Source organism: Telopea speciosissima, chromosome 10 (assembly GCF_018873765.1).
Source record: "Telopea speciosissima isolate NSW1024214 ecotype Mountain lineage chromosome 10, Tspe_v1, whole genome shotgun sequence".
In the NCBI taxonomy this organism is placed as follows: Eukaryota; Viridiplantae; Streptophyta; class Magnoliopsida; order Proteales; family Proteaceae; genus Telopea; species Telopea speciosissima.
This window is the reverse complement of record NC_057925.1, coordinates 38,987,790-39,015,511: the sequence shown is the minus strand read 5'-3', so window position 1 is coordinate 39,015,511 and position 27,722 is coordinate 38,987,790. Positions and strand designations below refer to the sequence as shown.

The window sequence follows — 27,722 nt, the reverse complement described above, 5'->3', positions numbered from 1 at the left end:
AACATATAGGATTTCATAGAAGAACAATGTTGAATGCAGGTGTACAGAAATTAAAGTGTTGAAATATTAGAGTTATTTGTTATAAAATGGATGTGTATAATGTAGAGTTATTTTTCTCGTTCATATGAATGGAGGTGTGTTTAGATCTAACTCGGTTTAATTTGTATTTGATTTGAGTATTTATCACATGTAACATATCCCCTGTTGGATTGTTGTTAGGTCTGAATTGTCTTCTTGTTAGAGTATCATAAGAACTAGTATAGGTTAATTTGAGTAATGTACCAACAACTGCCTAACTCAGTTGGTGAGCCGTGGTGCGCTTCATGCCTATGGTCATCAGGAGGTCTGAAGTTCGAGTCTTATGGTTGGTACCTTATCCCCTCCCCGGTTCGAACCCCCCTTCTATACAAAATTTATATATATAAAGCTTCCAATTCCAACAAATTAAAAATAAAAAATAAAAAAATTTTAGTAATGTATTAGATTTGTCTTGGTAACATAGCCGTTTGATGTAATTATGTATGGATTAAAAACAAAACTGTTGTTGATGACCACTGCTGCATGGATTTAAATGTTGGGATATTAGATTAATTATATGTTAATCGAACCAACATGTGTTGGAACCACTGTATCGTACTCTTCTGTCAACGGCTGAAATTTGTTGGCAATTAGTTCCCTTATGTTGTGTGAAAATTAGATAGTCATGCTAAAATCTTATGATGGGTTGCAGATCGTTGAAGAGGGAAAATGGGCCAAAAGTATTATGTTGTCTTTTAGGGGAGTAAATCAGGAATTTACATGAGTTGGGAAGAGTGCAGTACGCATGTCCTTCGTTATCCAAATGCTGTGTATAAGGCTTACAGCCGCCTTTCCGAAGCTGAAAGTATGTTCAAATTATACAATTCCAGTCAACAGTCATGTGGGATACAAGGGGTATCGCAAAGGAATATATTGAGTGGTGATGTCCATGAACGATCGTTGGACATGAAATCAATTGTTGAAGCCGGGTTGGATGAAAGTCATCAAAGCCATGTAGATGTCTATGGAGGGACATGTAGCTCTTTGAATGAAGGGACTTGCATGAAATTTGTAGTGGCAATCTCATTTGCTTGCTTTTTCTTAGTATTAGGAATAATGATTGGGCATTTCATCCGTTAATATACTTTATGTGTAAATAGTAACAGTAATATGTGACATGTTTTTTATACTTATTTTAAATGTATGAAATTGCAACACAATTGTCGTTGCCTTATTAATGTAAAAATTTTTGTTATTCATTGAAAAATGTTGTGTGGCTTGTTTAGTCTTGTGGTTAGGGGTTGTACTACCTAGGAACAAGTTATGCAAAGAAATGTGGTGGCGAACCGGTGGAAAAAATAGCTTACTTTAATTAGTAATCATGTTGGTTGCATAAATTAGATGAGTTGTGAACAGAAAATAGTCCTCAATCTTGAACGATTTGGTTGTTTCATTTGGATTGTCCATGCACAAATCTGATGAGAATAATGCAATATTTTTGAAGAGAAAGCGAGATGATTTGATATTATGTGCACTAAAAATGCATGATTAGCATTTATATAGTCCCTTTGTAATGAAGTATATGGAGTTTATCTTTCGTATGATTAAGCACCAAGTATTTGAGGATATGAGGCACAATAAGAAAGGTGGTTTAATGACTAATTGACATTAAGAATTGACAAAAGTATATGAATGAAAATGATAAGGAATTTAATTCTACGTTCAATAATGTTGATTCCAACATAGACAGCACCAAACGTATTGGATCACCTTAGGTGTGTGTCTTAGGTTTTCGTAGAGCATGCCCTGGGTTGAAGGGGTGTATGGGAGAACGAAATAAATTTTCAGCATCAGTAACAGCTATAGCTTTTGCTACAACGTTCAGCAGCTCTCATTAAACATGGGGTAGGGAAACTTCAATAAAGGCGGTACCCTAAGCGTATGACAAATGATTTAATAGAGAAATCAACAAATAGGAACTTAAGGGTTTATCATTCGTGCTGAAATGTAACTAAAGCAGTCTATCATAAGGCATAATGAAGTGTTAAAGTAAGTTGTGTTGCAAGAGTTTGGCCAAGATGTGCAAGTATAGGGTTTTGGGACAGACACCAGTAAAAAAGCAATGATGGAAATGAGAAAATGACATTTTGGTGACCACAATACTTGGTTTTTTATCGGCTAAGTTAGGCCACGAACTATACCCCTTCATGACTTTATTTTGTCCACTTCCTTTAATCCCAGTATACATGGGCACCCTTGTACATCCATACATACCTGCGAGATGAGATAAGTCCCCTCCTGAGGTCAAAGAGGTGCAAAAGTTGAAGACAAAGACTAACTCCCCACAAAGCATTTCCAATAGTATCCCAAAAGTAGTTCATAGAAAGGCTTTAGATGAGCAACATTACTAGGCAATAAAATGAAAATGTGTTCAATATTTGAAGGCTCAATATCCATCGATTAAGAAGAATTTTATAAGGGAAGTGCCTTGTATTTCCTTCTCCTGTGGTCACTAAATTCCTTCCTTTCTTTACGGCGTTAATTATAATAATGTAATGATGAGGAAGGAAACGACATGCACAAAAATGTATATCAAATGAATAAATTGTTAGGGTTTAGGGTTTAAGCACAAAGTTGGTTGAAGCAATACACCCTGCATATCAACTTTTGAATAAACTGGATATGTTGGAGTTCGGATCCTCCACTTCCACCTGCATATGTTGGGGCCTCCAGCTATAGTATTTATGGGAAAGACTAGGGTTTCAGGTTAGATGGGCTGTATAGACTATTGCCCACCACAGCCTGATTCGTTGTTTTGGTTATACCCAACATATATGAGTATGGAGGTAATTTCCAAAAAGCTTTGTTTCAACAAAAACACAAAAGGAAAAATTAGAAACATTATCCCACACACAGATCCAAAGAGAGGTAATGGTCAATTGACCCCATAAAAATTAAATGCACAAAACATAAGAATTGTACCTAAATAAACAGTCCAGTTAAAGAGCAGAAATGTGGCATGAAATGTTCAATTACAACCCAAAAAGAAACAGATAGTGTCCCGACAATCAATCAGTTCCATGACTGTCATTGAGAGTTGTGGTGTTTGGAATCTTGAGCATCTTCAGACTGTTGGTGTCAATATCTGCAGGTGGTTGAATAGTAACCTCATGGGTGAGATAAACATTGAAATGTTGTAGAATTTTAGTGATGAGGCACCCATATGGGAGGTTCCCTTGGTCACTGTTAATGCCGAACCATACCATGTGATTCATGATGATCCAAGGCATACAGATTTTCTTTTCACGCATCAGACAGTAAATGATATATGCTTCAAAAGGACGAACTAAATCACGTCTACCGCCATGGGGTAGTATATTTGATTAGACAATCAAATGTAGAACCTTTGCTACGGTGTTCAAATAGTTGGACGTTATTTTAAGGTTTGGAGAAGATGGAGACTTGCGCAAAATGGTGTCCAAAATCTCATTGGCCACATCCAATTCATTAAAACCAATGGATGGAGGGAAGTACTTTTGTGTGTCCGATGCCTCTAACTCTAGAATACAGTTCAATTCTTCGAGTCCAAATTCAAAATATACTCCTTTGACAAAAGAAATAATTCTGAAGGTTGAGCCAGTCTGCTGAATGCTCATATTGCAGTAGAACAGTCTTACAAATACAGGATAGCAGTCTGTGGGAGGATAGAGCAAATTCGACTTTCCCTCGAAGAGATGGGGGATATTTAAAGCAGAGACATGTTGATATATGACCTTTCTTCCTTGTTCGATGTTTCTAGACAGATAAAGATACCAACTAAGCTGCCCCTTTATCAAAGTCGAATAAACTTACCTGGGGGGGTGAGGAACCACGCATAAACGAATCTCCGTCGTCGTCAGTTAGAGAACATCCATCGCTCTCCAAATCACCGTCACTCTCATACTCTCCGATTGTAACTTGGAATGTTCCTAGAAATATTCCAGATTCCGATGGTGATCCCGTAGATATGTTGGGTATAGTTTCTGGGAATAGAAGAGTTGGGGATTTTGGTGTATAAACGTGAACTGGGGATGATGGAGGACCCATTATTTGCTTTAAGTCGTTGTTTATTTCAGGGTCTCCAAAGACTGTTCCCGACTGCTTTTTTTATGCCATGTATATGATGGTCAGGGTTTCTGGGAAGAAGAGATTTAGGGATATAATTGGGTACGAGAAATGTGATGGAGATAGAAATGGGTGTGATTAAGGTTTTAGATTAGAAAGATTCTTGCCCAAGAGGGTTTGGGCAGATGGGAAAAAGAGGGTGGAGAAGATGGAGTGGCCACAAGACTTAAAGGGGAGTTACTGCGGAGAAGAAGAAATGAATGAAGGATTGAGACGTGGGTTATTGAATCGCGTAGATGATGTGGACTCGTTAGAGGAGGGGGAGGAGGTAGAATTTGTTGCACCTAAGGTTCTCTGACCGGTGCAGTTCCATAGTTCCTCTCACAAGAGGGGTGTGAGGCCCACCCGTCTTCAAGAAGCACTAGTTACCAATTATCAATTTAGGCAGTTGACCATTAATTGATTCCATTTGTTTGGGTTTGAAGTTGGAACTTTCCTGTGCCAACTTGGATATATTTTCCCGCCAAATTAACATATTTTCCCCACATTACTTTAGTGTCTCTCTATCTTTCAAGCTCTCATACACAATGATATGGCAGTTTGTCTCTCTCATTCCTATTTCTTTTGTTGATTTGAATCGAGCCTGAGATTTCTTTCGAAGTGAACCTACTGCAACTACCGTCAATCCAGATGTCCTGGGTAGCGCCTCCTATCCTATTGTCGTACTGGATGTCGTCGCCTGCTAAGATCCTCTTATTACACCCCTCCGTCTCCCTCTACCTCTCTTATTCTGTCTCTATCTATCTGTATTTGTCTACCTCTCTCATTCTGTCTCTATCTATCTGTGAAGTTAAATTTGTCTATTCGAGCCTTTTCCTTCCAACAGAATGCTGCAACGGGGAGCTTCACAGCCGCTGGTTCACCTTCTTCCTCTCCGGCAACGGCATTAGCAAGAAAAATGGAAAACCCTTTTTTGAATCGTTCAACAATGGTATAGTAAACCAGGGTGAAGGTAGGGGTATGGTTTGGTTAATCAGGGTCAGGATATGGGTTTAGATAAGCAAGGTTAGTTAATAATTAAAAAACTTATTTTACAATGACACCGTTTGACCACCTCTGCTATGTGTCAGGATTGTAAGGGAGTACTGATAGGAACTTACACATTCGGGAACCTAGGAGGAGTAAAATCCCCATTGAACCTACCAACCTAGGACGCTAGTATGGGATGCTTACTTTTTGTGTTATTTTTATTTTTTTTCGATGAGAAAAAAGGAAGTTTATTATTAAAAAAGAAGAAAAGTATGTACATCATAGACAAAAAAGTTGGAGGCATCCTTAGTTCGGAGGGTATGTACATCATAGACAAAACACTTGGAGGCATCCTTAGTTCGGAGGGTAGCCAAAAAATGGGATCGGAGAGAAGCCGTCTATTGATTATGTTTTAGAGATATGGGGATAGTAGTAAAGTTATAGGTGAGTTCGGCTACTTCTTAAAAACAAAAAAAGAGCATATTCCTACTTACAGCTATGTGAGAGTTAGGTCGCAAAAACGAACTAAGACCATGGTTAGATATCCATATCTCCTTTGGATTGAATCCGTTCCAGAGCTCATGTTTCCACCCCTACAAGAATCTTGTTAGCTCAGCCTCCCTTTGGGTAAGTTGAACGCGAAATTCCTGCAGACCCAAAAACACTTTCGCCATCTATCAAAAAGCAATACCCCCAGCCAATTAGGCCCATGGATGATTCAGAGAGGCCTGCGTAGCACAGAATATGGAATGGGATATCGTTATTAGGCATGGTACTATAATTAGTGGTGCATGTTATATTCTGGGGGGTAGGGGATGTGAGTGCATTAATAGGAGGGGTTAAAAATTCAAATAGCACATCCAACGATTGGCATTAGATAAAACCAAGTACGAGTCGGCCCTAGACAACCCTCTTGAGACATTGTTTCTTACAAACCACACAAAATAACAACTTAAAATAAGAAGGGAAAAAAAACCAGGAAGGAGATGTCAAATCCAGAGCTTTGGAATTGAGAAGGGAGGCACAAAGATGTGCAATATTGGGACTGCTAAGGTGCTCTGTTCTCAGGCCGAGGGGCCTAGATGCCCAGACATGCTTAGTCCATTCACAAGATATAAAAAGATGCCATTGGGTTTCATCATGAGCACCACAGAGAAAACATGTAGGCTCGACCGGTAGCCAGTAAGAGATAATATCCTTGACAGGTAAACCTGCATGTAAGACATGCCAAAAACACATATAAAATTTTGGATTAAGTTTAAGTTTTCAGAAAAAACGCCACCAAGTGTATAGATGCCTGTTATGGTGATTAGTGGTTTGTAGATAAGAGGCAGCCTGTCGAGTGGAGAAAGTCCCAGTTTTTGTCAAGGAGCATTTCCACTGATCCTCAGAGTCTGAAATACAAAGTCTTGAAATTTCAGGAAAAAAGCAAGGAGGGAATAAATCGTTAAGTAAAGAAGAATTCCAACCAGGGTTAGAACTGAGATCACTTACCATTTGTACCGACGTGTGTAAGAAGGTTGGTGGAAGATAATGGGTTGGTATTGTAGGCACCCAGGGATCATGCCAACAGAAGGTAGTTTTGGCATTACCAATATCCTTGCACACAATTTGATCCCTTGTATGTAGGGGTGTAAATGAATAGCCAAAATCCATTTTTGTATCCGTGTCCGTATCCGTTTAGTAGTATTCGAATCCGTCAAAAAGCTAAACAGATGGGAAAATGGATAGGCTATAGCAATCCGAAAAGCTATATTTACATGTAAACGAATAAAACATCCGATCCGTATCCGTGTCCGTATCGGTTTAGCACTATCCGAATCCATCCGATAGGTAATCGGATGCGGATGTGGATATTGCACTATCTGAGCCGAATCCAATCCGTTTACAGCCCTACATGTATGTAGCGTGGTACTGAAAGGTATCAGTACGGTGATGGTATCAGTGACTAGCAGAACAGGTACGTATTGCCCGATACGATACCGATACTTAGAACCATGATCTCTTCAAAGAAGAACAATGAGAATGAAATGTTGAATAAAAAATTAATAAAATAGAAAATTGAAGGACCCAAAAATAAAAAATAAAAAACAACGAATGTAGTAAAAAGTAGGAGAGAAAAGAAGTGTGTGAGTGCTTTCATTTTGTACTATTTTAATGACACAAAAAAATTAAAAAATAGAAGCTGAATGGTAGATTAAATAGATTAGCAGGTTACTAGGTGAAAAGGAAGGGCAATCAGGGTATTTAAAAACATAAGGGTAGAAGGAGATGTAAAAGTTTAAAAGTAGGGTAGTATTAGAAAAGAAGTTTAAGGTAGGGTAGTTTTAATAAATATAGGCTAAGTGTAGGGTAGTGATAGTAATTGTCCCTTATAAGAAACATTATAGAGGCTAATAGGCCTGAAGTCATTGGCAGTGTTAGCATCATCATGCTTTGGGGGGGGGGATCATACAAATCGGGGTATTCAAACAACCTTGAGGAAGCTACCCAGTGGAAAAATGTGAATGCACAATCCGAATCACATCAGGGTCAATAAGGTCCCAAAAAGTTTGATACAAACTGTGCCTAAAACCCATTCATTCCAGCGGCTTTGAAGGCCACCATAGATAAAAACTACTTGGGGAATTTCACTTCCTAAAGGGGGCGAGAGGAGAGATCGATGATCCTTGTGATGGATCACTGGGTCAAACAAACCTCCAATGATATCAGAGTCCAGAGGATTAGAGGAAGTGTATATCTTAGAAAGGTGGTTAAAAAAAATGTCAGCTATTAAAATTGGATCCTCAAGAGTATCACCCTCCTTCGAATGGAGTTGGTAGGTGTGCCTTTTCCTAATGTTAAGCTTTGCACAAGAATGGTAATATGGAGTGTTCCTATCACCACTAAAAATGTAATCATGCCTGGATTCTTGGAGCCAAATGGCTTCCTCAGCAGTAAAGATCCACTCCAAACGCATGGAGAGATCGTTGATACTCAGTTGTTGGGAATCAGAAACAGACATGTCTTCCAAGATTCCAAGGCGATCAAGGTATTTAGTTCGCAGATGTGCAATGTTTCCAACAACCTGCTCATTCCAATTAAGTAACAGCTTACTCAAAGAAGGTAGCTTAGAATAGAGGGTTCTGGGAGAGAGGGTGGCCCATATATGGGAACACCTGCAGTCCTTCAAATCAGGTTGATAAGTCTATGCAAATTGGAAATGAAAACTCTTCTTCAAGGATTTCACATAAGGAGAGGGGTGGATGACAATGGGATTGTGAACCGAGCCCGCCTAAGGCAATTTGTGCATGCCAGATAGAGGAAAAAGAAGAAGCAAGGCAGGGTTAGCAAATGGTTGGTCCAGACATTGTCTAATTAATTTGGGAGGGCGTTGTTTATTAGTCCAAGTAAAGGGGGATCCAGGGAAAGACAAAGGTTCAAGGGAAATGGCCAGTCACAAGTGTCAATATAATCGTCCAACACTCCCCAAAATGTAGGGCGGTCAGAAGCGTGAGGGGGAGCATATGACACACACAGCAACCAATGGGGTAATATTCAAGCCGTTGAGAAGGATGGAAATAAAATGTGCATGGAGATGAACTACTTTTGTTGTCTAAGACCAGGTTTAGAAAGAACCCAAAGCCCTCCCTTTAAACCCTTACCCCAGTACTAGGTAAAGAGGCCACCGAACAGTACTTGGAAGTAAGATCCTTACAACAGCAATCATCATAATTTACCACCTTGGTTTCAAAAAGGAAAATTAGATCACGAGAGAATTTAGTTAAATGATGGTGAAGAGAGCGGCGTGTGAAACAATTATTTAAACCCCTAATGTTCCAAGAGAGAAGAATCATGATGGCCCCAACAAACAGTCCATAGACAAACAAGGAAAACATACAGGTAGAGAACATAAGCACACCAAACCTAAAGTAGAAAATATAGCATGCTAAAGCAACAAGAGATAATTAAACAAGAAAATCGGAAAACAGGCAATAAAGAACTACAGTAGGCAGACAGTACAACCAATATGAAAGTAGAACGTAAAAGATAACTAAGAATTAAGAGTAACCTTGGGGGGTAAAATCCACGTCTCAAATATCGACCTTCCAGTATAAACCAGGAAAGGGAGAGCCAAAGGAGAACAACAGAGAAAATATTCCAGAATTTAAAGACACGAGAATAATGAACAGAGAAAGGTCAACTTACCTGGGCTTCGGCGGAAGGATCGTCGGGGTCACTGAGACAGTAGGTGGGGATGGAGGAGCACACAGGAGGATGAATAGGCAATTCGTGGTTATCAAAGACCGAAATTGCAGAAAACTAATCTTGAAGCATAGCAATGAGAAGTTGGGGATCAGAGGACAGTTCCCGAACATGGGAAAGAGAGTCCTTAAGTTTGTTAAACTCCACGAGCACAGTAGAGGGCCATGCAGGAAAAGTTATTTTATGCTTCTTAAACACTGGCAGCGCGCTCTGAGCACCCATAAAAACTGCCCCCAAAGACACAGCCTACTGAGAATACTGCGCCCCCGAAGAGCCAACACTAGCGATGACCATGATGTGGAAGAAATTCGCAGATTCAAAAACTTGATGGATGGACACTGTAGGAGGGGAGTCAGACAATGAAGTCGGCACAAATAGAGGGCTCGCCGGATTAAGACAGTTCCATTGCAACTCTTCAGCCATTGAAAAGAAATTTGAGTGGGTCTGTGTCCGTGCATCATTCAGTTCGGGCAAATTCTTAGTATCAAAAGTGCCAGTTGAATCCCTCCGGGCCATCTTAGGTGGTACAGTAATGGCCAAAACTGAAGAATCCTCTACAGAAGCCTTGTTGATGGGGATTTGGTCCAAGGATTTCCTTTTGCCTTCATATGAGACCTCCAAAGCAGACGAAGACCGTTCAGCCCTAACAGGGCTTCGCTCATTAGGCACCGAGTAAATATTGACCTGTATAGGAGGAACCGTAGCACGCCGGTAAAATCCTAATGGGGGCAGGTTTGGATCAGGGGCCTCCCTCGGAAAAGGACAATGACGGATGTTATGACAGATATGTCTGTAGCACTCACAAAAAGCAGCAGTTCATAACAAATCTCCATAGGGTAGCCAATACCCAACTTGTCCCGGATCTTAGAGGAAATACTGATGGACCGGTGCTTCTTAAAAGCAATTTTGACTCTGGCAGTCCCCTGTGGTAGTCCCAAATCAGCAAAGTTTAGTTGAACCTCAAGTGCCTTACCAGCACACGAAACCGCTTGGCGAACCAAGTTGGTCGAGAAATACTTATCATGTATCCCACTAACCTGGGCCCAAATCTGGACCATTTCCCTTTCAAAGCAAAAATGTGGGTCATCAGGAGGGTGCTGGAACACTTGTATCAAACATAGATTGCACCACCATGGTGCTAGCGTCAGAATTTGATCCCTTTGAGTCGAAGTTTGGCATTCAGCATAAAAACATGCCTTCTCAAAACAGCGAATAGTCATTACTCCAAGAGGCTCCCACAGCCTACCAAGAAAGTTGCCAAGAACCCCCCTTTGAGGTTTGGGAAAACCAATGGTAAACCCATAAAGAGAGCGAGCTTCCACATCAGGGGCATCCACTGGCCAAGAGTTCAGTGCGAAAATCCATATATAACCCGGTAAGGCTTCATTAATCCGGGAACTGCGACGGTGACCAAAACGATCCGAAGATCGGTGATAGGGACGACAGTGAGAATCAGAGTGCCTAAAGGCCATGAGAGTGCTTAACCTGAATCAGGGAAGCAAATCTCCAGAGGAGCAATGCAAGCTTCAGTACACAGCCATAGGACACCGCAATCAATGGGGTGAACAGGGAAGCAGAACTGCTTAGTGCCAAAGTAGAGGAAACGACAGAGGAGAAGGAGTACAGAACAGAGAGAAGAAAAGGGGAGCATAGAGAGTCCAAAGCACCAGAGACCCTTCGAATACCTCAAGTGCCATACCTATCAAAAAATTAGGGTTTTCAATGAACTACTTTGTGTGACACGTCATGTCATGTAGGGTTATGATGGATGACATGTCCTAAAGTAGAACGAAATTTTGCTACTACACTAGTACTAGGATTGTTCCTACTACAAGGCTGGCAGTCAAAGAAATGGGATCTTAAAGGGTATTTCAGAATATACTAAAACCTACGAGGGTATTTATGAAATGAAAGGGGAAGTGAATTATTCCATTTCCTTGGCTGCTAGTCTTGCAGCAGGAACATTCCTGCTATGGGCGTAGCAGCAAAAAGTTTTCCCCTACACTGCATAATTACCCATGTGTATGAAGAAGTGTTTGTAGTATGAGAGTGCAGGAGATAGTAAAGTCGCTAATGTGAGAGAGGGAAGGGATAATTTAAAGGGTAAATCATATATCAGCCCCTGGTTTTTAATCGAAACTCATATCAACCCCCAGTTTCCATCATGTATAAGTTCCTATAAGTACCCCCAGAATCGCAACATGTGGCACTACCTGATCTAACGGATGACAGTAATCAACCTTAACCCAACTTAACTCAACCTAACCTAACATTCTCTCTCCTCCCTCACTCCTCCCCATCCATCATTTCTCTTTCTTTCTTCCTTGTTCTTTCTTCTTTTTTGGCAAATACCACGTCACACCTGCAACTCCTCTCTCACTCTCAGTCCAACCGCCCCACTCCCCTGGTTGAAATCCAGACCATTTTTGTCTTCCTTCTTCTTATTCCCACGTTTCCCTCCGTCACATTAGCTAATAATAGTACCGGTTTTCTTGGCTTGCCTTATTACCGTTAATGGCTTCTTCAAGTTTTTATTTTGAGGATCTCCACTTAAGACTCTCTCCTCTATAAATGGGTGTAAGTACCGTGGTCCTTAGGACGAGGGTTCCTCAGCCTTTTGGTGATAAGGATTGGCTTCGATGAATAACGGTGTATCGTTCTGATACATCATCATGGGGATTGGGATCATGCTTTATAAAGAAATGGAGTCGCCACCTAGGGTTAGGGCCTAGGACCCAATGGGTGTAGCCCCATCCAGAGTTAGCGGAAAGGGGCTACGTGATTCCATATGGTCTGGTCAGAGATTCAGGGTAAGTAGTCAGGTTACGAGGGTGGGAAGGTGTTAGGCACCCACCTCGCCCGGATAAACCGGTCTTTCTACTAGATGTTGGTTTTCGAATATTCTCCCTTAATAATATATCCTATACTAACATGTAAGGCTAAGTTATGGTGCACTAGTCATGACAAAGATTGGTGGTTAACCCAATAGATAATTAGAAATATGAGTTACAGACGATGAAAGGGGGAAGAGACTCGTTGTGGATTCTTGTCCAATCTCCCGAAATAAGCAAGGGAAGGGTGGTTAAAGGGAAAACAAATGAGTTAACAACTCAAGACATTAGAAGTTTGTTCGCCTGCGAACATTCCCACCACAGAGCAACCATTAACACAGTGAGTCCAATAAACAGTTTTCCTTTAATTTGCTTTTAAGGAACCTAAAAACAATGGGGCATGAATCTATTTTCTCTCACAAATTCAAGAGGAAGAAATAAACAAACAGTTCAGCTAAGAGAAGAAGAGGACATATTCAGTTGTTCTCATTAGGGTACACCCTGAAATTATGAAGAAATTGGAATCCAAACACAAATACACGAATTTAAAAAATAAACAAACTTTAACCAATTTGATTTGATTGAGAACAAAGTTAAATTTCTCATCCCTTGGTAAGGTAAAGAAGGCTTCTTATAGCTCCATCTCGATCTTCTCGTAAGATCTCTCTTTATCTCCTCCACAAGAGATAATTAAGGAAGAAAAGAAGAGATATTTAACCTAGTACTTGGAGGTTCCTTGCAATTTGAATCGTAAGGCATCAGGTATTTTCAGTCATGGATGGAGGTTGCTCCAGCCCTTTTGATCTCTCCTCAGAAATCTTCAAACTCTCCTACATTAGAAACCATAGCTGAAGAAGACGCAGAAGATTACGATGATGATGACTCTTAATGAACGTTTCTCTTCACTTCCATCATTCCATGACATCAGGTTGAGCCATAAAGTTATTTTCCACATTATTCCATTCCTGGTCCCCATGTTATGGAGAGACTGGGCACGTGGCTTTGGTCAGTCTAAGACGTAGAGAATTTTACCAAAAAAAAAAAATATGACGTAGAGAATTACGAAATTTATCTATTCACCCAACAAAAATTATGAAATTTATCTACAAAAGTCAGCCCATCCGATACCGTTGAAAATGCACCAAAACCACGTGTGTAGCTATAATGAGGCGTTGAGGTCATAGGATATAGAACTTGAGTAAAAATACCCTAATTTAAAGATAAAGATTGAAAAAGTACTTCATTACATATTTGTAAACGGGTACATGAAGAGGTGAATGTTGAAGTACATGGGCGTACACAATCAACTCACATTCGTTCAGATGAAACATTTTTTCAATTTAGATTCTATCTGAACGACTTTGAGTTGAGGACGTAGCCTTCAATAGGTGAACATTACCCCAACATAACCTAAAAACTGCAGAGATTCCTTCTTGCTACACAAACTTACAAAAGGTCACGTAAGAAACACACAACAGTATGCAGATCTTTCCCAAAAGAAGTGAAAGAGACAAAAGTGGATCAAACCAAAAGGTAAGCTAAGAAACACAGTAAAGTTGTTACCCAAAAACAAAAAAAAACAAACACACAAAGTGACGCAGAACATTCCCAAAAAAAGTGTAAGACACAAAAGCTTCCCAGAGCAAACAAAAGTACTGCAGAATTGCTCAACCCACAAAAGTTGTAAAGGGGAGCATATAAAAGGGGAGTAGGGAACTATTTGGTAGACTTTCCCGCCGTGGTTGAGTTGCTGCGAGATAATGCTGATAACGAACGATGGCTGAGCAACATCGACCTAAAATATGAAGGTGGGAGATTGAGTACACGATCATGACGTACAGGGTACGTTGGACGACCATGTTTCCCTTTGCTGGTGTACTCGGTCCAGCCCCATCTTTCATACCAGTGCCGCAAACGGCTTTGCCTTTCACCTTCAATTGATCCCCCATCACAGTCGCTTCCACCTCCTCTCTTTTTATCAAAAATGGGAGATTTGAAGTTCCCTCTTCTTTTTTTACAGTAGGAACTTCATTCTCCTCTTCAGAACTGGAGGTGATGTCAATGTGTGCTACCACCATCGGATCATCATCTATAATTATTGGGTTCAAAGCACTTGAACCCGGCCTTTGATGTTGGGGAGGAATCCGTCCAGCTTGGAGAACCGTAAGGTGGTTGCGCCACCTATTTTTAATGCTTCTCAATTGAAGTGGGGGTATTGTCCCCCTCCTGCTATGGTTGATAGGTGAGAATGGTTTTCCATTCCTTTGGTGATCAGTTCGAACATTAGTAGGAATCTTCATGGGTGGTGTTAAGAAAGAGTTCTTGGATGGAGTAGAGTGGACTGATACAGAAAGCCTGATACCATTTGCTTTTATAGGAAATAATTTGGTGGGTAAAGTTCTTTGTTTCATTGTCAGATTTTTCAAAGTTTTCAAGTAATTGGGTGTCTTTCTCTCATATTACCTTAGCTATGTTGCTTCTATTTCCCGCCAACTACACTTATTTTCCCAGCAAAATTTTGTCTCTCTTTCTTTCAACGTCTCACACAAAGTCACAAGGGCTTTGTTTGTTGTCCTTTCAATTTTTGGTTTTTTATTATTTTAAAGAGCTCTTTCTTCGTGTCAAGTTTCGTAAATTTAAACCTTACGATACAACCGCAATCCTGATTTTTGGACAACCTACTTCAATCCTATTTTCGTTCTGCACTGCTTTCTGATTACATAATTTTGGGAGTTTATCTCGACATCCTCTACCTCTCTTATTCTCTCTCTATATCTCTCTCTATTTGTCTACGTCAGCGTTTCAGTTTGAGAAGAGAGTTAAACATGATGGCCTCTAAACATGGCCATACATGTCTTTTGCACGAATATCATATTTGGCCTTCCCAATTTTAACTTATTAGGGAGTCCTTCTATACCAAAAGCCACTTACCATGCAACATCCGATACCACCATTTAGGGTTTCCCTCGCCAAAGCGCAATGATTATGTATGTAGGCATTTAATGTGCACGCTGGAGAAGATAGAGAAGCCCATCAACTCATAAGTGTTCTTTACCAAAAAAAAAAAAAAAATTCATAAGTGTCAATCAAATTAATGAGAGTAGGTTGTAGTGTCTTGAGTACTCTTGATGGAGTAGAGTGGACTAATACTGATAGCCTGCTACCATTTGCTTTTATAGGAAATAATTTGGCGGATAAAGTTCTTTGTTTCGTTGTCAGATTTTTCAAAGTTTTGACGTAATTGGGTGTCTTTCCGATCCTCTATCGCTGCCAACTGCCGCGGGACCGTGCTGCCCGATAGTCCGAGGTGCGCAATGACCGCCTTATCCCCACTCGGGCAAGGCGTTTGGGCAGGGTTAAGGTGGTCATTACACGCCTTGCCATGTCTCACACAGCACGATCCTGCCGGGCAGCTCGGCAGTAGAGGATCCAAATCTCATATTACCTTAGCTATGTTGCTTCTATTTTCCGCCAACTATACTTATTTTTCTGACAAAATTTTAGCTCTCTTTCTTTCAAGGTCTCACACAAAGTCACAGTGGCTCTGTTTGTTGTCCTTTCCAATTTTTGGTTTTTTTTTTTTTAAAGAACTCTTTCTTCAGCGTCAAGTTTCTGTAAATTTGAACCATACTGATACAACCGTCAATCCTGATTTTCTAGACAACCTACTTCAATCCTATTTTCGTTCTGTACTATTTTGCCTGATTACATAATTTTGGGAGGGGGTGTATCTCGACATCCTCTACCTCTCTTATTCTCTCTATATCTCTCTCTATTTGTCTGCGTCATCGTTTGAGTTTGAGAAGAGAGTTAAACATGGCCTCTAAAGATGGCCATACATCTCTTTTGCAAGAATATCATTTTTAGTCTTCCCAATTTTAACTTATTAGGGAGTCCTTCTATCCCAAAAGCCACTTATCATGCAACATCCGATAGCACTATTTAGGGTTTCCCTCTCCAAAACGCAATGATTATGTATGTAGGCATTTAATGTGAACGTCGGAGATGATAGAGAAGGCCATCAACTCATAAGTGTCAATCAAATTAAGGAGAGTAGGTTGTATTGTCTTCAGGATTCTTGATCGTGCGCAGTTGTGATACAACTGCACAGCTGTGTATCCCAAAGCTCAACTTTTGCCTTTTTTGTCACTTACTATGTGGGCTAATAAGTAAATATCCCTTGGATAATTCACAACTGTTACATCCCAAGTATGGGCTGCAAGGTTTCCTCCTCACTTTAACGAAATGTGTGAAGGCAAAAAGTAAAAGGGAAAATGGAAATTTGTATATTACGGGTCATATTCGGGTATTACGGTTTGTCATTCATTTTTTTATTAAAAATTAATTAGTAGTTATGTATGGGTATGATTGGTGCTACGATTATTAGTTGTGTATGATAGGGGTGTAAATGAATAGCCGAAATTCGTTTTTGTATCCGTCTATCACTATTCGAATCCATTCGAAAGCTAAGCGGATGCGGATACGGATATGCCATAGCTATCCGAAAAGCTATATTTACATGTAAACATATACAATATCCGATCCCTATTTGTGTCCGTATCCATTTAGCACTATTGACCAATATAGGCATTACCCGTTACCATTCTAATAACGCGCTATAGTGGGTATCCTCGGTTTCGTTAACAGTCTCAACCTCTTGCCTTTAAGCACCACATGTGATAATAGAAGGATTCTATTATTATCGCTTTGGGAGATACAGTAACTACCATCCTTATCACATATAAATCCTTCATAGAATCCTAAGTTCCTAACCCAATGGGTCTCATTGTAACTATAAATATCATCCATTGTAACTATTCAATTTAGGAATACAAATCACAACTTACAATCACAATTACCACTATCCGAATCCGTGCAAAAGCGAATCGGATGCAGATGCGGATATAGCACTATCTGAGCCGAATCCGATCCGCTTATATCCGTAGTGTATGGGTATTACATGTCTTCTATCAGGGTTAGGGTTTAGAATGAATTTTCATTATTCCAATTGTTAATTATTTGTTTTAGTATAAGGCTGAAAGCCTGAAACACAGTAATTATGCAATTAAATGTTACAAGGCACGATTTTCTTCTATTGTTTTGATATATTTTGTTATTTTGTTTTATACTTACACAGAATATAAATCAGCACTAATATTAGGAGGCAGCCAATATCAGGAGTTCAGTTTTAAAGAAGCTACATGAATAGATGACCGATTATCATGATCAAGACACTGATGCTTCCACTGTTAAGTTTTAATCAGTTGACCGGTTTACGAAATGGGGCATCTACTTAACATGATCCGTCTGCTTGTATGTCTCTGTAAGTCCGATTAAGACAGTTGGTCGACTTATGTTGGTACCTTCGTCCTCCTCGTACCAATGGCCCTTTACGCACCATTATCTACCATTACCAACTGCGCTATTATTCAATTGTTGACCCAAACAGAACAAAAAATTAACAACTTCATAAAGACACCCAAGAGCAAAACCACGAAGGAGATACGAAAATTTGTTAATTTCCATTAAAGAGAAACAGGTTAAAAGAACTTCGATCATAATGCCCTAGATATGGGCCCAAAACAAAAAAGCAGACAAAAAAAAAAACAACTTCAACAAAAATTAAAAAAAATTGAGAAAGGATTTCAATTCATGACCGAAATAACAACGTTAGCACTATTGGGAAGGTCGCGGGCGCTTGGATACATTGGAGGAATGGGAAAAGGCTTCATCGAGTGTGGCAGATGCGTTCTTCCAATGCCTCTTCAACTCTTCCATCTCTATCTGATAACAATCAGCACGTTTCCTCTACTCATGTTCATCCTCTAATGCCTCCCGCACACCCCCCATCATCCCATCTAATAGCTTCTCGAACTCCCCCATCTTCGACTGCAACACCCCAGTCTTTGTGATAATACACCCCTAGTCATGTTGCAATTGGACACGCATCATCTTCATCTCCTGAAGGTGATTATTCATAACCGTGACCATGCCTATAAGGTCATTGTCAGGGGTGACAGTTGTTGGCCGGCGAGTGAACCCGGGAGGCAAAGTTGGGCACGTTGAAATACCACCCAAGTCTGGAGAATCGGGCGAGCGCTTTTTTAAAGTACCTGCCGATTGTGTACCGGAGGTCATCCCCACTGAACCCACTATGGGGGATGGGCTTCCCAGTCGTAGAGGATGCCATTCACCGGAATCATTCATGGTCTCGGGCTGCTCCTTCGCCATTCTCTGATCCAACGAAGTAACCACAATCTAACTGTGTTAATTTTTTTACTTTGGTACAAATCCAACTTTGTATACGACTTTAGAGGAAAACGGGTCCATTCCAATGACGGTTCAGTGGTTCAGACGGTTGTGTCCCTCTCACAAAGAATTCAAAATGTCATAAACCCCCACCCAATAATAATGCCTTGCAAGTCCCACACCCTCTCACATACACAGTTTACACTGCCGTGTATCAAAACTTTCATGGCTATAAATATCCCACCCAACCTGAAGTAGAGTATCAACAACCACGAGGAAGCCTTCCAAACCCTCCTTACTACTGCTGCTACTCTCTGTCTTATAATGGGTTGTTCAAAGATGATGAAAAGAGCTAAGAAACAACTGCTTCCATCCATTGGAACTCTGCCAAAGGAGCTGCTAACAGAGGTGTTTGCTCGAGTTGGATCTTTTGTAGTGACTGACCTCTTCAACCTGAAACAGAGTTGTAAACAATTCTATAGGGCTGGGGTTGACCCAGAAATGCTTCGAAGGGTCTCATTAGAAAAGATACAGGCAATTCCATGGCGGATTTCACCTGGGTATCATTTTTTCATAAGACAGTGCGAGGAGAAAGGTAACCCAGAAGCGCTATTCAAACATGGAATGGTGGAATATTTTAGTAGAATGAAACAAGAGTCAGGGATTGAGTTACTGAAGAAAGCAACTTATCATGGACATGAAGTAGCTGAATACATGCTCGGATTAATCCTCTTGTGCACTAATTACCCACTAAAGATCAAGCTTTACAAATTTTGAAAAAAGTAGAGCAAGGATGTTCACCATGATCATCAACAAAGATTCAAAAATGTCGTAAGCGATCGAAGGAGATAATCAGGGAAATATGGACTAGTAGTGTTTCTCTCCCAAAACCAGTTGAACCCATCTGTACCAGTTTAGTCTGCAATAAGAGAAATGGATTGATTAATTCTTCTGGGTGGTTATCAATTGAAGATGAAAAACCTCCAAATTGTGAAGCTTGTAAATGGGATCGGGAAATTGTTTTTCTTAGGAATGTGCTACATGCAACATAATAGACTGTTCTTGCTTAAATTAATGAAACTATGAGGCTGTTCTTACTTACAAATATGTTAAATTTTAGGGTTTACATATTTAATGGATTCCTTCTTCCCTTAAAAAAAGAAAATAAATAAATAAACAAAACCAATGCTAGGAGTCACCCGACAGCAGGAGTTCAGTTTTAAAGAAGCCACATGATCAGATGACCGATTATCATGATCAAGAGACTGATACTTCCAATGTTAAGTGTTAATCAGTTAACCGGTTTACGAAATGGGGCGTCTTATTAAATGACTTTAAAGGAAAACGGGTCCATTCAAATGACGGTTCAGACAGTTGTGTCCCCACTCCCCTCTCATAAAGAATTCAAAATGTCATAAACCCCCACCCATTAATAATGCCTTCAAACTCGCACCCTCTCCCATACATTTCATATACAGCCGTGTATGAAACATTTCCCCTTTTTTCATAATGGGACGGTTGTGAGAAGTGATGTTGGTGGTCTTTTTGGAAGATCAGTGTTAGAGCTTCTTCGAACCTCATGATGGTAAATCAAATATGAAAGTCCCTAAAGTTTGTATTTTTGATAAATTCAAAATCCCTAAAGTTCTTCAGTATGCTTTTATGACTTAGAAACAAGACGGCTATGATGGATGGATCTGGTCTTAGTAACCCGTCATGTAATGTATGTGTCTGAAGGATCCATGATCAACAGTGCACGATTACCCTTCTATATGGAGGATAATAGGAATTAGGGTTTTGATGTATGAGACGGTAGGATATAGAAAGAACTGTAGTTGTTCTTGTAGGTAGTGTCTATTCCACGCAACCAACCTATGAATCATTGGATTAGAATCCAATTATATTGACCTTTGATGTAATTTTGTCAATACAAATTACATTTTAGATCAATAAGATTTCCCCTATCTTGTGAATATTGCTTAAATAATGGTTGTGCAGGGTATTATACGTTGTATTAACAAAAGGTTTGCCATACATAAATAAAGTATAAGGTTTACCTCCTGGTACACATCCTACCTCCCATCATAGGGCCTACCAATTATTTACGGAAGTTGACCGTCGTTTTATTGAGATTTGGGACTCATAAGCAATAACGAACTTTAATGTTCAACTTTATCTCCTGGTTGTTACTAAATTATTAGTTTAGGGTAACAAAAACTGGTCGACTTGTAATGATATATGTATATAGTATTACCTAAGCCATTTACAGTCTTTAACTGTATCGGTTGAATGTTTCAAATTTGCAGTCGACTTTATTACATTAATCGGTCGACTTGTCATCATTGATGGGTTGATTTTTTTAAGATTATTGTTTCAAATATTAAGAAATTTCTTCTAATTTAGGACATTGATATTATAAGTAGTTTTAACTTATTTATATCAAGAAAATGAGTTTATAACTAAAAAAGATTTCATACAAAAACTTAAGGGGAAAATTTTAATTTTTTTAAAGATTTCATATAAAACAAATTTTCGACAGATCCCGTTGACACATAGACAATTACATATATAGAATTCATATTTAATCAGTCATGTGCACCACCTAAGGTTACGTACAAAAACAAAAAAACAAAACCCCATTCGAATGGTTACAGTGACACACGATTATGAATTATATACATATATAATTGACATAGGGAAACCCAAACTAGCTTTTGGAACCTTTAATACCCAAACCACAACTACAAATTCCATATATCCTAGTGACAAAAAATATCATTAGACCCCTTGTACACATTGAGACACATACATAAGTTTACTAACCAATATCATATGTTCACACCAGTGAGTCTACGAACATAAGCAATAATTTATATTCGAGTGACAACTATTACATGTTGTATACACATAACTCAAAGTAACCATTACACCACTGACACATATACACACTTACTAATGACATATATACAATACATACACAAAATTGACCCTAAGTTCCCTGCCAATCATACACATTCAATAAATACATATATAGACATCATATTAAAAATAAATCGTACCCTATTAAGCCATACAACAAGTACTAATGGTAATGTATATATATAATATTTAATAGTGTAACATTTGTGAGTAGTGGTGTAAAGGAATAGCCTAAATCCGATTTGGTTTCCGTTTAGAACTATCCAAATCCATCCGAAAGGTAAATTGATGTGGATACGGATAGGCTATACCAATTCGACAAGCTATATTTACATGTAAACGGATTAAATCTCCGATCCGTATGCGTGTTCGTATCCGTTTACCTATCCAAATTTATTGGAACGATAATCAGATGCGGATTTAGCACTATCCGAGCCGAAAACCGATTCGTTTACATCCCTAGTTGTCAGTGTATGGGGAAACAGACCCATACAGTAAGGGTGTCAAACGGTGCAGTTTTGGTTATTCGGTTTGGTTGTGGTACGGTTTACATTTTGATAAGGTGAAATCAAAATTGAACCGGATAGGAATCAGCCAAAATAAGAATCGTTTGCATATGGTCCGGTTTTTTTGGTTTCTATTCGGTTTTCGTTATCCGCTTCACAATCGATTTACATGCGGTTTGTGTAGTGTCGCTTTGGGAAACAGTAATGAAGACAACCTTGGTTTTCAAGGCCTTTATATTCCCGTGTTTCCCCATTCTCTCCTGATCTCCCTCACTCATCATATTACCTATGCCTATGTGATAAAAATAAAAAACTTCCCATCTCTACCCGTCCTTTTCCTTTCTTATTCTTTGTTTTTCTTTTTTTTTTTTCCTTCTCCACTCTCATATGATGAACAAACTATTTCTTCTATTAAAAGTAGGATTTTGTTTATCCATTTTAACATCATTCATAATTTTCAATTCATACTTGAACAAATATAATATATAGTTAACCCATAACATTTTTTCTACAAAAAAAAAAAAAAACCATGGCATTTTACTTATTTTATGTTTCATGTTAATGCAATAATTAATTTATTAACTTAATTATATATTATTAATTAATCCAATTGATGCATGGGTTAGTATTAAAGTAAGAGGTATCAATTTCTATTCGGTTTTTCCGGTTTCTTATTCGGTTTAGAACCACGGTTTTGTGGTGAAAATCAAAATCGAACCAGGAAGAGAACCTATAAATCAAAATCGGATCATTTTTCTACGGTGCAGTTGGGTTCGATCGTAAACGGTCGGTTCTGGTTCCGACATTCGGTTTCGGTTCCATTTTGACATCCTTACATACAGTGCTATATGTACTTTCACTCATATAAGAGTGTAAGATTCGCCTTAGATGTTCCACAATGAATACGCCCACCTTCATATCAACTTATATACTTGGGTTTATCAGAATGGGTTTTGGTGATCGGTCGATCGATATAAATAATAGATCAACTTATGACTTATGATCATCACCTAAGTAACCTGATCGGTTGACTGGTAGGCTTAATTGATAAAAAAAAATTATTTGGGTTATTGCTACAAATCACATCATACAAGTACCATTAATGTTTTTACATTATAATACTGAGTGTTAATTCCATAAACCTTGCAAATATTTTTCAAATCTAAAAAAATTTAGAGTGTTAATTAAGGTTCATCTTTGAGCATATCATTGGCCACGATCCATAGTTATAATCTTTGTACTTGTGATTCAATTAATTTGACTCTACTCTCGAGTTGATGAAAACATTACTCTTGACCCAAAATAAAAAATGGAAAATTTGAACCTTGTTTCTTGCGTTATTGGAAGAGTTGAAAGGACATAAATTCATTGCATATCGCTCATTTTCAATACTTGTCAGCCCATTAATATTTGGGTAAAAAGTTGGCCGCCAATGTCAGTTCCATATTTTTTATTAATTACCAAATAACAAAGGAAAAAAAAACTATACCTTTATTTTATTGGACAAATCAGACGTTACTTCTACCCTCCATTGTAAGTTGGTCGACAAAAAACCCTAAACTTAAGCCATCGCTTAGAGGATTGGTCGTCTGTGTCTCCTCTACTTGTTTGAGCTCCTTCTACACTACGCATCATTAAGGCCCATTCCAAGGTATGTTACTTTGTTCCATTTTCATTTATCTTTTTCTGGTTATCCCAGTCCTGGTATTTTTGTGGTTCTGCTTCCCCAAATTCCGTTCTTTAGCCATAGAGGATAATGTCGTTTGTTATCTGTATATTCAATAGAAACGCAAGCAAATGTCGTCAGTAATATGTACATAAAATGTAATTGGGAAACTGAACAATAGAGTACAAAACTAAACCCTATATTTATTGTTTCAAAAATTCGGTTATTTGGAATAAGATTTGGGGTTGTATGCAGTCCAATTGTTATGCGTTACGGTTCTGTCTTCTCCAGTCTGTTTTTCAGTTTGTTAAGGAACATCCTCTCATCTTCTACTTGTGAACCATACACATATTTCGACTTCCAACATGATTCACAACATGGGTGCACCATCTGTAAATATAAGTGTGTTTACCTCTTGTTTTTTTTATTTCATTTATTATTTTTTATTTTATGGGTTTTGGTAAAGATGAATGACAAAAGTAAAAGCCAAAGATCAAAAGAGAGAACATCCAGTAGTTCTAATATTTAGGTCAGACGCTCAGCGCGTATTCAATCTCCATCATATAGTACAAAGACGGGTGAAGGTGGAGATGTTGTCATTGCAACCATTGACTTAAGTGAAGAAGAAGCCGAACATCGACAGAATGAAGAAGAACAGGGTCCTGTATTGGAGAAAAGAGAGTTTTCTAGTTTGAAGGGAAAACAGATGTATGAAAATCATGTAAGCAAATACTATTCGAATGATTATCAACGTAGATGTTTTTCATCTCAATTAATTAACATGTAATGTTTTATGTTTACGAATATTGTATGTTTTGTGAGTGCAAGGGAAGAAAAACCAATACCGGGAACTATACATTGAATCCTATCAGAAGGTAATTTTAACATAATGACACTTGATTTTGAGTATGATAAGGGTTTTATTCACTATTAATCCGAAATTCCCTTCATTCAGTCTAGGCATTGGTCAAGGAAAATCAAGAATTAGCATTACAGTTGGAAACAACATAGGGCATTGTGAATAAAGTATGTATCATATTGTATTAAGCAATTCATAAATTGTTGTAGTCTAGTACATGTACTCCCAATGACAATATTTTATTAAGCTGATACTCAGAGGATTTATGAATGATATAGTATTGTTGGAATACAGGTACAAGAAAAAAATATTGAACTAGAGGCCAAACTTGTAGCTACTCATTCAGAACTTGACATTGTATGTTTATCCATAACTTCCATATACGTCTGTGATCAATATTTTTAGTTCCTAATATAAATTCTAGGTTGAAATGAATTTTCTTAGACGAATACTGATTTTGCAGTTTCTGGATGCCCATGACAAGTTCAACCAACAAGTATCAAATCTTATGAGTACCCACTCTCAACCCAAGCCTACAATAGGTGATGGGGGTACTGATATAAGTACCCACTTTAAACCCAACCCTACAATAGGTGATGGTGATACTCATTCAGCAAAAATGGAAACGGTAATTGGACTTGTAGCAGCGGGCCAACCAAAGCATCGTGGCCGAGGTAGGCCTTCTAAAGCCCTCAACCTTGGTCAGCCTTCGTCTAATGCCCGTGCAGATACTTAGGCTAAGTGACCAAAGACCTCTTGACAAATCTACTACTCATTCTGAATGCTGATATCGGATGTTTAAGTTTGGGAACATGTTTTTCATAAGGTTTTTCTAAACTGTTTTGCAATTGACAATGTTTAATCTGTCTCCTGCTGTACAATAACTAATGTTGTTTTGGAATTTACTATCCTCTTCATCAATCTTGTGATACAAATCTGATTTTAGTGGTACGATATTGTTACGTATATCTTATTTTATATTTAATTAATATTAAGTAGTTAATTAGTAGTAATAAGCTTATTTAATATTAAGTAGTTAATTAGTAGTAAGTGTGTAATTAGTTATTAACAACCGGATGAGTTGAAGAGAAAATGTAGGCGAAGTTGTAGGTGTGGGAAGTGGATAGTGTGATAACCAATTATTTTACGTGTATTTATGTGTGAAAATGTGAAATAGAAACGATATTTGAAAAATTAAAAATAATCTTGAGTTTCTACCCCACAGAAAAAAATATATAATTTGTTTCGTCTGTAAAGCAAAACTCTATCCCAAATAGGTGAGCGCGTGAGACCATTAGGAGAAGAAGGGTGGTGTTTTATATTTAACATGAAATTACTATTATGCCCATGAAATTAACCATGTGTTCATTCAAGAGCACGAGTGCTAAATCAATTGAAATAGAAATTCTAAAATAGCTCCTTAGCTATTTCAGAATTTCTATTTCACTTGATTTCTATTTCACTGAAATAAGGTGAAAAAATCAAACCAAACAATTTCAGAAATAGAAATCACCCCCTGATATTGAAATAGAAATCATACCAAATCAGGCCTTCGTTAACCTTGTAATTTTTGTCATACGAATGCTTTATCTTTGTCAGTCTAGATTTTGATTTGTTGACCAAAGAAAGAAAGGGAAATTTAACACTTGTTTTTTGCTTATTGGAAGAGTTGAATAGACATAAATTCATTACATATCGGTCATGTTCAAAATTTGACATTAATAGTTTCGATATGTCATATCACCGTACATGCTTCATAGCTATCACTGCTTTAATACTTATTTTATTGGGAATAGCTGAATAAAAGCAAACACCTGCATTTACGCATACAACTTTACTAATGGAAAGGAAATGTTGCGTTGGGATCAATGAAGAGGAGATTGAGATTTTGTAATTTATTTAGACACAGAACTCGATTGGAATGTGGGCATACGTAAAGAAAGTTGTGAATTATTAAGAAGATCTTTTGATGTTAAGATTGCAGTTCCCGACGCATAGAAAACCTAACAAATTGCACGTGAACAACTCAACCCCAACAACCCTCATTAACTTCGTCACAATAGCTTGCTGGCTTTGATTGTAATCTATGTATCTATCTATCTGTATATTCTATCTATCTATCATATCTATTCTATCTATCTATTATATCTATCATACTTCATTCTATATACTATACTATACTATAAAAGTAGGAACTCAAAGTTCATGGCAATTCTTTTCATACCAAAACTACCCTTCAACAATATCAATAAACCCAAAAAAGTACCCTTCATTAATCATTCTCCTGCTGAGTAGATAAGGTATTACCTTATCCACTCCCTCATTCTCTCCCAAGAAATAGCCTTCATTAATCGTGAGTAGTTTACAGTGAAATTTTACTTTTTTGAGGTAAGTGGATTTAAATTGTTAAAGAAGTTAAGAATGAGTAGTAATAGTGACACGACTATCAAAAAAACAAAAAAAGGACTTTTCCGTTCTTCTAAAAAAAATAGAAACGAGTCTACCTTTCTACCAAAAAAAAAAAAATAGAAATAGATTTTCAATGCCATTGTACGGACTGTTTGTTTATAGGTCATTATTAACACTAATAATATTTAAACTAAAAAATACTAAACCTTTTTGTTTCCCAAGGACAAAACTAAGTTCATTTCATTCCTCCCTAAACCGTTTCGGATTCTGCTTTGGACAGTGTATGTAGACAATAATATGATATTACATACAGAGTTCATCTTCTCCATTTCTTATTTGTCTCTGAGTTGGACAAAGTGAAGGTTTGAAGAAGTATCATTCTCTTTTGTTTCATCCAGTGTATAAGAGGAAAACGTTTATAAGGTATATCTCCTCCTTGTAGTGTATAAGAGGAAAACGTAGAGGTACATCTCCTCCTCCTTCTTCTTCACAACTCTTCTAATCAATAGAATTTCAATTTGGTTAATGTATTTCTGCTCTTCTCCGTTTGATCGAAGAAGAATCTTTTTGTTGACCACTATGTTCATTTTGTATATTACTTATCGTACATGTATTGGATGTAGGGACCGGTAGTTTTAATTAATTTCAGAATAGTTTTGATTTTTGATGAATTGTTACCTATGGTCTTTTTCTGTTTTGGACTGTTTTGCATGTTGGCTAGTTTTTCATTGGAGTTATTGCACAGTCAAAGATTTTTTTATTCTTTGTATATCTGTTTTTGTTCTCTACTTCCTTCCATTTGGAGGATATATGGTATTTTTAATCATCCTTTTCTCCCTTGTAGACTGTCTTGTTTACTGGTGTTTGTCAGCAATATGTTGACAATT

The 27,722-nt window shown here is 38.1% G+C and overlaps 1 long non-coding RNA gene across 1 annotated transcript; it reads right to left on the bottom strand.

The window, feature by feature from the left end:
• Window positions 1–13,000: 13,000 nt before the first annotated feature.
• LOC122644174 lies at window positions 13,001–26,818 on the bottom strand. Its single transcript, XR_006330243.1, has 3 exons — window positions 26,806–26,818; window positions 17,998–18,011; window positions 13,001–13,132 (listed from the first exon to the last, which is right to left on the bottom strand). It is a non-coding gene; the product is annotated as an uncharacterized LOC122644174 (long non-coding RNA).
• Window positions 26,819–27,722: the final 904 nt, after the last annotated feature.